Genomic DNA, 14,471 nt, shown 5'->3' with positions numbered 1-14,471 from the left:
AAAAGTGTGTAACCCGACTTCACTTCAGTAATTTGATCCTTGCTTGATAGACGTGTTTCAGACAAAGCTGCTATATCAATGTTTAATCTTTGTAGCTCATTCATAACCAGTGTCGTTTGTTGCTCTGGACGTGCATTATGATGTTCTGATTTATTCTGATAGGGGCACTTTCCGGTGAAGATTTCTGTGACTGAGCAGCCCTATTTAGGGACAGCACTGCTCACCCATTGTATGGAAGGGTGATAAAAAGGGTGCACTGAAAGTTGCCTATTGGAACCAAGCTGGTTAGTTTACTGTGGCTAACGGCGATTCAGTACAGAAGGAACAACAGAAACAAGAAATTTACACGAAGATGAAACTGAACATAAGTTGTTGGAACCTCAGAACTCTTCTTGATCTGGAAAAAAAATTAATGCACATACATACATACATACATACATACATACATACATATATACACACACAAATATATATATATATATATATATGCAAATATATACACATCTATGCATGCACATATGCATATGTACGAGCCTTTTTCAAGTCTCACACAAAACACACATTCATATTTCAAGCTGTCATATACATACGCGCACACAAACATACGCGCCCACGTCCACACATGTACACTTATTCACGTTCGCGTACATACACTCACATTCACGTATATATACACACACACTTACGTATACACATGTACTCACACACGCGAACACGAACACAGCACATGGACGACGTCACTTCCGCTTTCTAAGGAAATACACATGCGCAAAATACACTCTGGAAACGAGTATAAAAACAAGGCGATAAGCTGTTTCTAATCCTCTTTAGGACCAACTCTCAACGAGAGAGGTTGGGCTAACAAGCCGCCGCTGTTTCGGCGCGTGCGCACACGTACCTCACGCCCACTTCCTACTATGTATGGGGCACGAGCTAAAGACTGTATGTATACATTCTCACTCTTTCTCTCTACATCTACTACTGGCCACTAAGAACACCTTCGCGTCGCTGACTACTAACTGATGACAACTCTAATATCCTCTTCTTTGTCTACACGCTGGACTACCATTCTCAATTTTCCTACAACATTTATTTCTCTTCCCACGCGCGAACAAACAATAGTGACCCGAACTTGAGATGAAAACACATTTCCTATTCTTGCTACAACACCAGTCCTGTAATGAACATGGGTTACCTACGCGCGGACATGTTATAACTAAAATGTTCATTTCTTTCAACAGCAAATAAACGACGTTTATCTTATCCATTAATTGAGTCTTTGTTTCCTTCAATTCCCATTCGTTTCATTATTCTTTTGTAATGGGATTGGGGTATTTATATATCCTAGTCTCCTACACATATACACACAAACACACATATAGATATATATATGCACACACAGACACAGCTATATACACGCACACACATATATATACATGCACACACATACACAGCAATATATACGCACACGCAGATATATACATGCACACACATACACAGCTATATACACGCACACACAGATATATACATGCACACACATACACACAGATATATATATGCACACGCACACACATACACAGATATATATATATGCACACGCACACACACAAATAAACACGCGCGCGCACACACACACACACACACACACACACACACACACACACACACACATTGGTGGCCTGGCAAGATCACAGAGGAGACAACCAAGCAAATAAAAAAGAACTAAGCAAAATTCAAACTAAAGCTGGCTTGCCAGGACACTGTATGTACAAATGTAGGTAAATTTGGGCGTATTTTATTGGTTTTAAAATATAGGTTCTTTTGTACAATTCTCATAAAATTTTAACCATAGAATATAATATATAATATAGTATATAATCTTCAAAGAGCCTTCAAATTTTCGTGTAGTTTCGTCCTATAGAACCAAAGATATGAGAATTTCAGCATTCAATTCAGCTACAAGTATAGATATATCCATATCGTAGAAAAAAAACATATATATATATATATATATATATATATATATGTTTCATATGTTTCAGCCTGATTAAGGACTATCCACTTATTAAGTGTTTCCTTTTCAGATTAAATATGTTTTTAACTCTTTTTCAAAGTGTTTTTTAACGTTTTATTAACTGTTTATTCATATATATATATATATATATATATATATATATATATATATATATATATAGCCTTCGACCTTCTATCTTGTCGGACTCGGGAATGTTTGGATTTGGAGCGGAACCCTTTATTTACTTCACGAGGGTAGCATGCTCTTGTTCTGTCGGCCATGACTGGATAGATGTACTAAGTAATTAACAATTGTATTTTTCGGTTGCCCACACTGAGGATTGAACCTTCAACCTTCATAAGAATATCACTTTTTACAATTGATTTTTCAAAGTACTCTAACTACTGTACCACGTATCCTTGCGTTACCCCCGTGAAATAAATAAAGGGTTCCATTCGAAATTCCATCCAAGTTACCGAGTTCGACAGAAACATTCCCGAGTTCGACAAGATACACCTGAAGAAGGTCGAAGGTTACATCGATTGAAACGTTGTGAAAATCACACTAAAGATGAGAACAGTAGTCCGATGAATCCAAATAATACGAATAACCAATCCTCATCTCAAAAATTCAGAAACGAGAAATGAAATATTAATAACAGTAGAGGGTGATAAGTGGTTTAATGGATTAATTCGAATTGTATGAATACAATTGACTGGTAAATTAAAAAGTATCCATTTCGAATTTGGAGACAGGGACGAGTGTCACAGGTAAGGATGATATTTTTTTTTCTTTTTTTTTTTTTTTTTGATAGCATGAATAGGTTAGCCAAATTAATCTGGAGCAGGAAACTAGATCAAATATTCAACACATTTTTTTTTTTTATTATTGTTGTTCTTGATATTAAGGGAGGTGGTGTTTGATCCATACTGCAGGGGGGGGGGCATTATTTAATATACTGTTCTGTTCGTAAATCACCGAAACATTTCAAGGTAGACAACTGATGATCCCTGAAATAACATTAGGACTATTGTGAATTCAAGAAAGCAAGTTGATACAGCGATTGCAGGTGATTAAATGACTTATTGACTAAAGAGTTTTATACAAAGGATAAAAAAATATAAAAATTGAATAATTTTTTTTATATAGTTTTAAAGGTTAAACAACTTCCAAGACTATATATATATATATTAGAGAGAGAGAGAGAGAGAGAGAGAGAGAGAGAGAGAGACAGACAGACAGACAGACAGACAGACAGACAGACAGAAAGAGAGACAGACAGATATATATATATGTATATATATAGAGAGAGAGATAGAGAGAGAGACGGAGAGAGAAAGAGAGAGAGAGAGAGAGAGAGAGATAAGAACGATAATATGATGTTATAAGCTAAGCACGAAAGGAGTGGGGTTTGTCATATATATATATATATACTAGCAAAAGTACCCGTCGTTGACTCGGTTCAAAACAGCCTACATAAAATGGACTCTGATTTATTGAAGTATGATAGCTTATGAAAAGGAAGGGTTGTTAAGAGATAGCTCCGAATTCGGGGGTATCAAAACCAAAGCAAAATATGATGAAAGTAAAAATAAAATAGATAAACCCCATAATTTATTATACCATACCTGTTCACATTGAAACACTTATTCTGTGGATCTATACTAAAAAACCTTGTTAAACTTTGTGACATATTTCCATTCTATGGAGGTCAGGCGCGAACGAACACCCCATAATTTTATTATACCATATTTCTTCAAATTGAAACATAATTATAAAAGTATACTTACGCAGATAGATATGAAAAGTCTTTATTAAAGTTTGTGCCTATTTCCATTCTATGGAGGCCAAGCGCGAACGCAGACCCCACAATTTTATTATACCATCCCTATTTAGGTTAAAACATACTTATCAAAGTATTCTTATGTACATCTATATCAAAAACACTTGTAAACGTTTTTCTTTTATTTTTAAATTTTTTATTTCCATACTTTGTGAACCAGGCGCGAATGCAGACACCACAATTTTAATGAACCACCGTTCTGCAGGATCAAACATACCCATTCCTGTGTCTCGATACATCTTCTATCATTATATGTAATCAGTTTTTTAAAATAGTCAACCATATAGGAGCCTATTCGTGACCAGACAGACAGACAGACAGACACACACACACACACACGCGCGCGCACATTCAACTTTATATTATATATATACACACATATATATATACATATATACACACAAATATATATATACATATATATACTTATATATATACATACATAATATATATATATATACATACATAATATATATATACGTAATATATATATACGTAATATATATATACGTAATATATATATATATACATAATATATAGATATACATAATATATATATACATAATATACATATATATATACATAATATATATATACATAATATATATACATAATATATATATACATAATATATATATACATAATATATATATATACATAATATATATATATATATATATATATATATATATACATAATATATACATATATATATATATATATATATATATATATATATATATATAAATATATATATATATATATATATATATATTTACCACACAATCTGGATCTACAATTTTCATATCCTTTTCTGCAAATCCTCTTGCTACATGACTTCTGATAAATTAAATATGTTGATTTTGACTTTCCATGTCTCACTGACTTTAGCAAATAAGGTACATACCTTTATAAATATTTGCTAATATTTTCTCTCCTCTGATGAGATGGTAGACATCGAAACCCTATAGGTTAAGGAGGTTAAATTTTCTAAAGTATTCTTTGTCTTGCTAAGAATGATAAAAAATCTTTGATATGAAACTCAAACACTTCATTTCAATAAGGGTTTTTTGAAATTCATTGAATCATAATTGAATTTATTTGCTCTATCTTGTATATCGAGCAATTCTTATTTAGATGGGATAATACTTATAGAATATTACTGCCAGTAATATTTTGTAAATCTTATAATCACAAGTTTCCATACCAGCTGATTGTTAAATAAAATTATTCTGAATATATATATATATATATATATATATATATATATATATATATATATATATATATATATATATATATATATATATATAGTCAGGCTTATGCTTGACCAATTCTCACGAGAATGAAACGCGGAATATTCTGTGTAGCTTAATTGCCATATATATTTTCATAACGTACTACCTATATATTGAGCACTGTTGAAGCAAAATTTACGCATAAAATTATATTTTTGTATATTAATTTATGTGATTAAATGAAGTAATCATATATATATATATATATATATATATATATATATATATATATATATATATATATATATATATATTAATCTAAAGGAATTAAAATATACACATACATACATACATACATACATACATACATACATACGTGTGCACATAATTTTCCTTTGGGGTTGGGGTCCATGGAAGTAATTAATATTGATCGGTTTAGACTAACCTATTAAGTGCCAGTAACTAAAGAAATTTTGCGTAAATTTATAGTTTTGAATCCCTTTGGGCACACTCGGCGTTTCTTTGAAATCAACGAGGATTTTGTTGCCTTCATGGCTATTTTTTTTTTCTTTTCATTTCTATTTGTCAAAATATTTCTAATTGTCAAATGTCATGTTATAAATAAATAATGTCATGCTATAAATAAAGAAAAGATTGTCGTATTTTTATGGACGTTCAACCGAGAACACAAACTCGGCGATACTGTTCCTATTCCTATTTACAATGCCTCCCCACGGGACAGAGTTAGACACCAGGGTCGTTTTTTAACGTGGAGAAAAGGAACAAAAATAAAAATTGTCTCAGTCGTGAAGGATTTCTCCTTCATTGACAGAGAACAAGAAATTGAAGTGCAGCAATGCAGCATGAAATATGTATTGGCAAGTACTCTGCCGGGTGGTATAGTTTCCGACTGTCTGTGCACTGCACGAGTGCACGTGCACGACTGCACGGTTATGGCCGTCTATCTTTAAAACCCTAACAATCACTCCGGCTTTGTTGCAGTCGCTCGAAGATATGGTGCTATTCAGGCATTACCTCCTCTCGTTGAGAAGGAGTTAATTAATTGCTAATCGTCTGAGGCGCCGCTATCGGAGAATGTCGACGGGGTTGCTCAGGTATTTTTGTAAGTCACAGTGAGATTTTCCTAGCGCGCTGTTTTTTTTTTTTAATTCTATTTATTTATTCTTCGAAACCACACCTGACTTTAGTCTAATCTCGTGGTGAATAGGTAAATAAACTCTAAAATCTCAGGCTGACATTGTGAACAAACAAACGGGCAGAAACTAAAATTGTAGTAGATTTAAATAAATCATAAAATACAAAGCAACACGAAAATGCGCTGAAATTTAAATTGTTTACAAAAAGAAATTTAATTTTTAATACAACGTCAACACGCGCGTGCGCACTCATGCCTACATATATGCACACATACACACGCGTACATGTACACATGCAAAGATACATACACACCCATGCACACACATACACATATATACATGCACGCACACACATACATACATACATAAACACATACATACATACATAAACAGTAAACACATACATACATACATACATAAACACATACATAAACACATACATACATACATACATAAACACATACATACATAGACACATGTCACATACATACATACATACATACATAAACACATACATAAACACATACATACATACATACACACGCATACACATACACATACACACAGTAGCTTCCTTCAGTCTTGACAGACTATTGGATCACTGTAAGGGTGCCTGCGCGTGGAATTTTTGTGGCAACAGTTGCGCAATCTACAACCACACCTCTGCTGAATGCCAATGGCAAGTGAAGGTTTAAGACGACTGGAAACAATGCCGAGATAAGCGGAGCCCCGGAGCGCCGGAGAGCACATACAGCGGGACAGCGCCTAGAATTCCCAAATGGTCACCCATCTGGTACTAACCAGGCTCAACGTTGCTGAACTTCGGTGATCTGATGAGAACTGGTGTGTCAACGTGATTATGTCGTATAAACACACACGCGCGTGTGCGCGCGCATGCACACACACACACACACACACACACATACATATAAACACGCACACACATACACAAACAAATAATGCATTGCAAAATTTGAGAGAACCAGTTGACCAATATTCAAAACAAAACAACTCCTTACCTTTATTGTTTCTTCGAGGGTGTTACAAGTTCCGAGGTTACAGTTACTGGATTTGGCACAAGCCATGGGATGAACGTAAAAAATAAGGGATAAGAAAGGTATAATAAAATCCCTTCTTATCTGATTTTAATTTATTTTCTTAGAATTTTAACAAAAAAAAAATTCCGTTGTGTTTTAGTTTTTCCCGAATGCGCAAGTCGTGGTGTAAAATCCAGCCGGCGGTACTAAGAAAAAGAAGGAGACCGGCATCCCGTACTTAAATTCCATGTGTCAAAAAGAGAAGAGTAAAAGAAGAAAAAAAGATGATGACAAAATGATGAAGAAAGGAATGAAGGAGTCTGTCGAGAAGACGCAGTAAGAGTAGCAACAATACAAGCAGCCTCTGCAATAGCAACGCGTTGATTTAGTGCAGAGCCTTTTTAAGGATGCTTTCGTGATATAGAAATAATCAAAAACTTCTTTAATTTTATAAGGCTCTAACTTGTGTTGAGTATTTTCGAAAAAAAATATTGGTTTTATTTAATCAATACATTTGAACTTTAATATTTATTTTTACAAAAGAATCACCACTTATCAAGGCCCAAAGGTCACTCAAGGATAAGGGTTACAGAGTGTACAGTAATCAAAGGGACAATATCATAGTAATCCTTAGAAGAGTAAATATGGTAAATATATATATATATATATATATATATATATATATATATATATATATATATATATATATATATATATTGTTTTTACAATATAATTATTAGTGGATAATTATATTTTAAAGACACTGCTCCTCATTTGAGGGAACCAAATTGGTCAAAGGGAAAATTATTCCCAACTCGCATTTAGGTAAAAATGCACTTTCGTATAAATAATTCAATTCATTCAAAAAGTAAACAACATCTGATGATTGCAACGTCTTGTCAGACGAGTGCCACTCCCCCAGACACTGAAAGTTTCATGAGCCCGAAAATGACATTTAGTCCTGCCGGCGAATTCACATGCTCAAGCAGACATGACACTGAAGACGATCATTGGTATACATATATATATATATATATATACACGCACGCACACATACATATTTACACATGTCACACACATATATACATGCATACATGCACAATACATAATACGCACACATACATATACATACACACACATGCAAACATACACAAGACGGTCATTGGCATACATACGTATAAATATATACATGCATACATACATACATATCTATAAGCATACGCTCATATATACCCATATACATACACAATGCATAATACACAAACATACATATACATACCCACATGCATACATACACATATACATACATATACATCCACATATACACACACATATAAAAATACATACACACATATACTTACACATACACATACATATACGTACACATATGCACATATATACATACACTTACATATATATACATACATATACATATATATGCATTCATACACACATATATACATGCACATATACATATGCATATACATACACACATGCATACATACACATACACATATATGTGCATATACACATAAACACATATATGCATATACACACATACATGCATACAAACATATATAAATGTATATACATACACACACAAACATATATACACACAGACACATATACATACATATACAGATATACATACATATATACATAGATACATATAATGATGGCAGATTAATTGTTACATGCATCCAGCATTTCAGGCGTACACACGTCACAGCTTTTTTATCGCCACAGGACTTTTTTTTTAATAGACAAATGCCTGAGGGAGTATCTATACAAAGATGATGTTACAGAGTTTTAGCTTTGTACGACAGATAAATCTTTCTCTCTCTCTCTCTCTCTCTCTCTCTCTCTCTCTCTCTCTCTCTCTCTCTCTCTCTCTCTCTCTCTCTGTTCAAAATGTTGACATCCAGCAACAAGCAAGAGCAAGATAGTCAGCAACAAGTCAAACTGCAGACCCAGCCTAATGCGAGTACTGGTCTCCCGCTTTGTGTTTTTTTTTTTAAATCAGAGATTTGCTTCTCCTAGAGAGGTTGCCTTCATACATACATACATACATACATACATACATACATACATACATACATACATACATACATATATATATACATACATATATACATATATATATACATATATATGTACACAAACATATAGACATACACATATATAGATACATATATACACACATATATATATCATATATATATACACACATATATATACATATATATACATATATATAACATACATATATATGCATACACATATATACATATATACATATGCACACACATATATACATATACACACACATATATACATATACATATATATACACACACATGCATATACATATATATACACACACTTACATATGATGATTGTAACGTCTTGTCAGACGAGTGCCACTCCCTCAGACATCTAAAATCCATGAGCCCAAATGTCTGAGGGAGTATCTATACAAAGCTTTGTACGACAGCTAAGTCTCTCTCTCGGTTCAAAATGCTGAGATCCAGCAACAAGCAAGAGCAAGATAGCCAGCAACAAATTAAACTGCAGACCAGCTTAATGCGGGTACTGGTCTTCCGCTTTATGGTTTTTTAAATCAGAGATTTGCTTCTCCTGGAAAGGTTGCCTTCACCACGGCTTACGCGAGCCCTCTCTACCCCACACTTACATATACATATATATATACACACACATATACATATATACACACACGCACATATACATATATACACACATACATATATACACACACATACATATATACACACACATATATATATACACACGCGCACATACATATACACACACACACACACACATACACACACACACACACACATACACACACACACACACATATATATATATATATATATATATATATATATATATATATATATATATATTTGCAATTGGATTATTTAGGCAGCATTTGTTCATTCAAACAAATAGTATAAAATGCAACGGAGACCATTTGCTTTCTGATTCATTTTTTAATTTTTCGATTTTTCGTATAATCTTTTTCGTGTCAAAATAAAAAATATTGCCAAAAGTCCCATAATTGTTGCTGCCACTAGTGCTTTCGATTCATCCATGAATCATCATCAGGTGTTGAAGTAAAAGTCCGAAGGAGCGAAAATGAGAATTAAAAGTGAAAACTAAAATATACAGTAAACGACAATAAGTTAAAATATATACAGTCTATGAAAAGTCGATTAAAAATGTAAGTCGATTAAAAATTTTTTACAGCACCTGTTTCATCCATTTAATTATTATTCTGTCAACAATTGTGAACATCAAGCTACTTAAAGGAATAAGTTGTAAGATGGTTAACATTATGAAATTTGGAATATAGACTTTTGTTATTTATTTGTTCTATATATTATGCATATATATATATATATATATATATATGTATATATATATATATATATATATATATATATATATATATATATATATATATATATAATCGTTCAACTGGTATTAATCGTGACACCCTGCACTGAAGATTCCCGAAAGGATGAAACACTAGTGTCTGTAGGTATTTAATAATTATTATAGTAAAAAAAATAATTATGACAGCCCCTTTAAGAAATTCATTTCTTATCGTTGAGCACTTTCAGTTGAATTAAAAGTCGGTCAATTTAGCTCTTATGCATAGATCATCGTATAACGATTAGATCACTCTCTGACTGACGTAAATGAACATTTAAAATTAAAATGTTTAAATTCGACGTTATTTCACGCGGTTAATGGTAGCCGAATGGATTAGGTCTTCGCTAGACCGAGCCAGAGATGTCTCGTGATGCGGGGTTCGAATCGTTCGACTGGTATTAATCGTGACACCCTGCACTGAAGATTCCCGAAAGGATGAAACAGTAGTGTCTGTAGGTATTTAATAATTATTATAGTAAAAAAAAAAATTATATATATATATATATATATATATATATATATATATATATATATATATATAGTCTTATTTGTAGTATTCTGAATTTTACTGGGTTTATATAATTCAGTAGTCGTTCATATACCAATAAATTTTAAGCCAAAAAGAGATGACTTAAACTGTAAGCTACAAAATTATATTCCATAATTGAGCATTCATATATTGTTTTAACAAAAATCAAGACTTATAGGAATGGGTTGATAGCAACAAATAATGCATTTCATAGTGTATGAAATACACTATTTTTTGCTATCTACCCATTCTTTGAAGTCTTGTTTTTTGTTAAAACAATATATATATATATATATATATATATATATATATATATATATATTAGTTTTACATTTGGATTTTACCGTCACTGGATTTTTTATCTTCCACCAGACTATCCATTCATGTGTAATCACCTTTTTCTTTACCATATTCCCTCTGCTTAACTTATTTTGTTTTCAAGTAAGATCTTAATGTTAAGATGTTAAGAAGAGGCTATATTAACAAACCCCAAACCCTGCAAGAATTGAAGGAAAACATCAGGAATGAAATTAGGGAGTTAAATCGCAATTTAGAGATTCTATAATCTGTCATGAATTATGTTTTGCAAAGAGCACAAATATCGAAACTGAAAATGGGCAACATTTAAAAGATATTATTTTTCATGAATATTGTTTTTTTTATAAATAAAGATTGTTTGAATTTTGTATTTTTTGTTTAATTTTTTAGTCAGATTGTGTTAAAATTACAAAAAGTTATAATCAAAAATAAAGAATCTATTAAAGTTCAAACCCCTTCAGTGGCTTTTTGGACATCCTGTATAATTAAATAAGTTCTAATATATTAAATTCAAATCCCATTTTTTTTTTTTTCAAAACTGCTCAATACACATGTAAACCTATTACAAGTTAAATTATATTAGCATCAGAAAACCTAACGCAAATTAATCTATCAGTCTGGAAACTTCAAGGAAACGATTAACATTATCGAAACGTAGGTTAATCCGTGTTGGATTTTTCTAACGTTTATATGATTACACTTCGATCTATCTATCTATCTATCTATCTTTTATATAAAAGGAACTTTCTATGTGTGAGAGAGAGAGAGAGAGAGAGAGAGAGAGAGAGAGAGTTTATTATGGATTACGAAATAGCTGGGACGATTTTTATGAAATTTCACACAAATGTTCTTTATGACTCTGGCAGTGTTCTTAGATAGGTCTTGTATCAGAATGTCTTTTATATGTATCGATAATCGATGATTGAAAAAAGTAGATGGAAGAAGAAACAAACGATTTTGACCAAAGTTAATGCTTTATACAGCCTAACATCACAAGTGCATTTTAAAAGTTTTATTATCACACAAGCAGAAAAGCCCGGCATATAAAATCAATACTACGTTCTTTGATATGACAGGGGCTCATTCAGAATGAATGTTTCTATTTAAAGTACAATTTCACAATGATACTTGACTTTTTCATTTTAAACTTAAATTCAAGCCATTATCACCGCACAAGCAGAAAAGCCAAGCACATAAAATCAACAGTAGGTTAAAACCACGTCCGCGCGCTCGTGCGCACGCATGACTGATATGAATTATTGCCCAATTAAAATAATGAAATTAAAACAAAAATCATTTTTCTTATTTCGAATTATTTAATCAAGTAAAAATTCTTCTTAAATTTAGAAAGCTACTTTTTCATCGTATTTTAAAGTTAAATTCAATTTATGATATAAATGCGGGAGTACCTCAGGTGTCTATCTTTGAACGTTTATAATTTCTAATATTCATAAATGACCTCCCTGATAAAATTGTTTCTGAGATAGGTATATTTGCTGATGACACCATGCTCTATAACAGGCACGAGGGAAAAACAAATGAGCACATAAAGAAACGGCAGAAACACTAGAGGATGACCTCCAATCTGTAGTGGAATGTGGACAAAAATGGATGGTCACATTCAATGCTGCCAAGACTAAACTTGTTTCCTTCAATAATTGCAAGAAATTTTCTCTACCACCAAAAGCAATGGCCAAAGACGCATTACCTGAAAATACTTCCTTTAAACTCCTCAGCCTAACGTTTACAGGGAACATGAATTGAAACAGATACATTGAGAGCATTGCCAAGGCTGCTGCAAAGAAGATGGGCTCTCTCTACTGTGCTAGAAAGCTACTTACGCCTGAAAGTATTCTGTATCTCTATAAGGACACCATTCGCCTATGTATGGAGTATTGATGTCACATTTGGGCTGGTGCATCTGCTACTAGTGTCTCACTCCTGGACAGGGTTCAAATCGAGTCGCCAACCTAATAGGTCCTGAACTGTCCTCTAAGCTTCAACCACTGCCCCATCGACAAAATGTAGCATCCCTCTGCCTGTTCTACAAGTATTTTAATGGTGAATGCTCTGACGAACTACAAGCCCTTGTACCCTCTCGGCATAAATACCTTCGACAAACCCGACAAGCAACTAAATCCCACCCTTACACAGTAGAGATCCCTAGATGTAAGAAAGCCTTCTACTCCAATAGTTTCTTCCTCAGACCTGCTAGACTTTGGAACACTCTTCCGAGATTCTGCTTTCCCAACTGTACTGACATGCAGAAGTTCAAGTATAATGCGAACAGACATCTTGCTACTCAACTCCCTACATAGTATCCCTGCAACTTATGTTCCTGATAGTAGCCCCCTACTTCAAAGTGGCACTGTGTCTTGTTTGGGGCGAAAATTGAATAATAAAAAAAAAAGTTTCTATGATATTTTTGTCTATTAAATTGTAAGATAATTTGTTAAAATAACTTTTTAAATTTAGTAATCAAGTTTAAAAAAGTAGAATTTTTACTTCATTAAATAATTCTGAATAAGAAAAATGATTTTTGTTTTAATTTAATTTTTTTTTATTGTTCAATAATTTATATCAGTTAATAATATATGTTAAAGTTTAAAAAAAAAATATTGTTATGACAGTTTTGATAAAACAAAAAACAAGTCCACTGAATGTTGGCTCGCTGCTACGAATTCAAAATAGAGACACGTGAGTGAGAAAAGTGAAAGTAAAAACCAGGGAGACATCTGCTACAGGAGATCCAAAAGAGGAAATAAGTCTATCAGCAGAACGAAGATATAATAAGTTGTTCACCAAGACACACAAATAGAACTAAAATAGAATTGTTAATTAAGGTATGACAGTGAGCCGGAACAAAGGAGCGA

Source organism: Euprymna scolopes, chromosome 20 (genome assembly GCF_053919585.1).
Source record: "Euprymna scolopes isolate OS-2025 chromosome 20, ASM5391958v1, whole genome shotgun sequence".
NCBI classification, from domain to species: Eukaryota; Metazoa; Mollusca; class Cephalopoda; order Sepiida; family Sepiolidae; genus Euprymna; species Euprymna scolopes.
Note: the sequence above shows the minus strand (reverse complement) of the source record.